The sequence below is a fragment of the Phyllostomus discolor genome, chromosome 3 (assembly GCF_004126475.2).
Source record: "Phyllostomus discolor isolate MPI-MPIP mPhyDis1 chromosome 3, mPhyDis1.pri.v3, whole genome shotgun sequence".
Lineage (NCBI taxonomy): Eukaryota > Metazoa > Chordata > Mammalia > Chiroptera > Phyllostomidae > Phyllostomus > Phyllostomus discolor.
In genome coordinates, this window is record NC_040905.2 from 118,639,498 (window position 1) to 118,643,759 (window position 4,262).

The 4,262-nt window shown below is 39.3% G+C and overlaps 1 non-coding gene across 1 annotated transcript; it reads left to right on the plus strand.

Annotated features, from left to right (window-relative positions):
- Positions 1-1,224: 1,224 nt before the first annotated feature.
- On the plus strand, positions 1,225-1,388 carry LOC114514741. Its single transcript, XR_003686111.1, has one exon. It is a non-coding gene; the product is annotated as a U1 spliceosomal RNA (small nuclear RNA).
- The last annotated feature ends 2,874 nt before the right edge of the window (positions 1,389-4,262 follow it).

Sequence of the window (4,262 nt, forward strand, 5' to 3'; positions counted from 1 at the left end):
ACATCTAAGTCTGAAGAAGGATGTTGGGGAGGACCAGAGATTCAGCTGTCTGTTAATTTGGGTTCTAGGTTATGTGCCAAGTAGTAAACCTAATGCAAATGCCAACCCTCAATGTCTTTATGCTCATTTTTTTCTTATATCCTTCTTTAACTTTCTACCTAAGAACTTGAAATGTAATCTTCACCCTGGCTGGTATGGATCAGTGGATTGAGTGCTGGCCTGCCAACCGAAGTGTTGCCAATTCAATTCCCAGTCAGGGCACATGTGTAGGTTGTGGGCCAGGTCCCCAGTAGGGGTCGTGTGAGAGGCAACCACACCTTGATGTTTCTCTGCCTCTCTTTCTCCCCCCCTTCTCCTCTCTCAAAATAAATTTAAAAATCTTTAAAAAAAATAAAATATATAAATATCTTTATAACCAATAAGCGCTTTAAAAGTCCAAGGAGAAGACATCAGATTTTAAAAAATCATACTGATACCGTAACTTCAAACTCTTGAATAACAAGTCTGTGTTCATAGGAGGAAGTCACAAGAGGGAGAAGTAGCTTCCCAAAGAAAAGGCACAGAAGGAACACAGCAGTGAACTAAACACTCACAACTCCAGGCACTGAAAGGCTTTTATATTTTATCTCGCTGAATTCTTATGTATGAAGGTTTTATCCAGCTGTGCAGAAGAGGGAAGTGAAGCTTCCAGTGGAAAGTTGGAGTGGGGCAAGGATAGAAGTAGGGAGGCCTGCTAGGTTATTGCAATAATGCATGCCACAGTGTGTGGAATATGGTAATTTGTGCAGAAGTGGTGATAATGGAAGCGGTGAAAAATGGGCAGATTCAGGATATATTTCAAAGGTAGAGCTTACAGGATTTCTAAGATTAGAAATTGGCTATGATTTAAAGACAGGAGTTAAGAATCACTCTAAGGTTTTTGACCTGAGCAATTGAAGGAGGAGTTGCCATCAACTGAGGTAGAAAAGGCTGGGGGTGGAGCAGGTTTGGGAGTCTCAGGTGTATCAATATTTACAAGCGCAGTCTTTCAGTGAGAGAAATACAGATATGACCAGAGCACACAACAGGGTTTGGTAACAGGGTGCAGAAGTCAGGATTCAAGATCAACATTTAAAACATCAGTGGTACTTCTATAAGGGCAAAGAGCTACCCCAGAGATTCTCTAGTGAGTAACGTGGGTTCATATCAAAATCACTTGTGAAGTCTTTTCAATCTAAACCACTGATACTTACCCGGCAGGGGAGATACCATGATCAAGAAGGTGGTTTTCTCAGGGCGAGCCTTATCCATTGCACTCCAGATGTGCTGATCCCTGTCATTTCCCCAAATGTGGGAAACTCGACTGCATGATTTGTGGTAGTGGGGGACTGTGTTCATGCTCTCCCCTGGGAAAAGTAAATAAATAAACCACTCAGGCAATCTTTACTCCCTAAAATGTTGGGAGAAGGGGTGGTGGGAGCAGTGGCTGCCACAGTGTGTGCAGTCAGCGCAGCAGTGAAGACTGAGGACGCTAAGAAGGAGGAGGGAAGGGTATGCAGTAAAGGGCTCATCTTATGGAACAACTATTTCCCCCAAGTTGGAAATCAGTTATCAAGAAACAGGACCAGAGAGAATCATCCAGAGAGAATCATCAGGACCTAGATTTTTATTCTTTTAACCATATTTTTATTTATAAAAATGACAACAAAGATGTTAACAGACACTTACTTATCTCTGACTTTTCCTGAAATTTTAAAATGAGAGTAAAGCCATGGCTGGTGTGATCAGTTGATTGGAGTGTCATTCCATAGTGGAAAGGCTGTGGGTTTGATTCCCCATCAGGGCACACACCTAGTTTGTAGGTTGGATCCCAGGACCTGGTGCACAGTATGCGAAGCAACCAATCGATGTTTCTCTCTGGTGTCAGTGTTTCTCTCTTGCCCTTCCTCTTTCTCTAAAATGCAATAAAGCCCTGATCGGTGTGGCTCATTTGGTTGGGTGTTATCTTGCAAAATGAAGGGTCTTTGGTTCCATTCCCAGTGGATTCACATGCTTGGATTGCAGGTTCGGTCCCCAGTCATTGGCCCACAAGAGGCAACCAGTTGATGTTTTTCTCTCACATTGATGTTCCTGTTCCTCTCTTTCTCCCTCCCTTCCCCTCTCTCTAAAAATAAATAAACATTTTTTTTTAAAAGCAATGAGAAAATGTCCTTGGATGAGGATAAAAAATGATGATAATAATAATAAATAAAATGAGAGTAAAGGAATTTTTAACAGGTTTAAGTACATAAAGACAAAGTGAACTAGGCAAAAGATGAAAGCAGATAAAAGATAACACTTTTTGAGCTTGAAAGCAGAGAACCCTTTCTGGTAAGTATGGTGGGCTATTCAGACCAATCTACTCTCTGAAAACAATACAAATGTGGAATAAAATGTATAATTTAAAAACTCCTTGAAAGTGCTGACAAACAATGAAGGAATTACCAGGAATTATGTAGGTGAAAGTGTGAAGCCAGAGAGGAACCTGAGCACTGAAACTGCCTCTCCCCTGAAAGTGTTTGCGAAAACAGGTGACCTGGAGCAGGCTTCACAGAACAGAAATCCAAGCCTTGGGTCTGCCCATTGATTAATAAGAGATGTACCCTGCTGGGATCAAAAGGAGAAAACCAGGAGTAGGCTAGCACAGGTTCCTTGCCCCAGGGGATTGCTGCTGCTGACTGGAGCAGAGGGAAGAGACTATTATCTGAGAAGTTGTGATGACAAACCAGCCCTGGGCTGGTTATGTAGCTCCAATCACATCACTTGTGTAGGGAAAAAAAGTCCTCACACTGTAAGTTTGGTTCAAAGAGGCTGCAGATAGACTGTTTTTGGCAACTGGTAGGAGCAATTATAAATGGCCTCAAATATGTTTTCAAGGAGAATATACACTCAGAAACACGAGCACACAGGGCAACAGCAGAAAGCAGAAACCAATCTGTAAACATTTCATAGATTGGAATCATTGCACCAAATTACAAAATATCTCTGATTATTATGTTTAAAGAAATACAACATATACTTGAAAATATTTGCAAGGAGCAGGAAACACTATCACCACCACCACATGATATAGCTGATTTGAAAATAAGCCAAGTAGAACTCATAGAGATTAAAAATACAATAACTGAAAATAAAAACCCAATAGAAGGGAATTTCCTGATCTCATAAACAATATACACAAAAATTTACAGCTGAGATCATACTTAAAGGTGAAATAATGCATATTTTCTCTCTAAGATTGTGAGCACACCAAAGATGTTCACTTTCACCACATCTATTCAATTTTGTACTGTAGGTCCTGACTGGTACAATAAAAGCAAGAAAAAAAAGAAAAGCATAAGTATCAGAAAAGAAGTAAACTTGTCTTCATTTGTCAGTGACATTATTTACTAGCAATCTGTAAAAACACCTCATAGAATAAATGAATTTAGCTTTGTCTTGGATGCAAGATCAATGTACAAAAATCAGTTGAGTTGTAATTTTTGTATATCATTAATAACAATTGGAAAATAAAATGAAAGGATGTCCATTCTTACCACTCTTATTCAATAAAATATTGGATGTTCTAACTCATGTAATAGGGCAAGAAAAGAAAATAAAAGGCATGTAGATTATAAAGGGAGAAATAACTAGCTACCACTTACAGATAACATGATTGTTTATGAAGAAAATACCAAGGAATCTACCAAAAACTCCTAGAACTAATAAATAAGGCCAGCAAGGTCTCAGGATACAAGATCAACATTTAAAAAATCAACCGTACTTCTATATGCTAGCAATGAACATGTGGACACTAAAATTAAAAATATAATTTTTAATTTTAAAAATTATAACAACAAAACAACAAATAATACTTAGGTGTAAATGTAATTAAATGTGTACAAGACTTGTATGCTGAAAACACAACACTGATGAAATAGATCAATGAAGATCTATATAAATGGAGAAACAGGAACTTCCGACAAAGATGGAGGCATGGGTAGACTCACTTCTCCTTCTCGCACAACCATAAGAGGGACAACAACCAATCTAAAAACAAAAAACAACCAGAACTGCCAGAAAATTGAACTGTTTGGAAACCTGACAACCAAGGATTTAAAGAAGAAACATTTCTCCAGATGGGCAGGAGGGGCGGAGAGGACATGGTGTGCTGCTGTGAGCAGAGGCAGCTGTGGCCAGTGGAACTGGTGGTCACACATTCACATGGTCCTTGATTTCAGTTCATTTAAAGCGGAATGATTGGC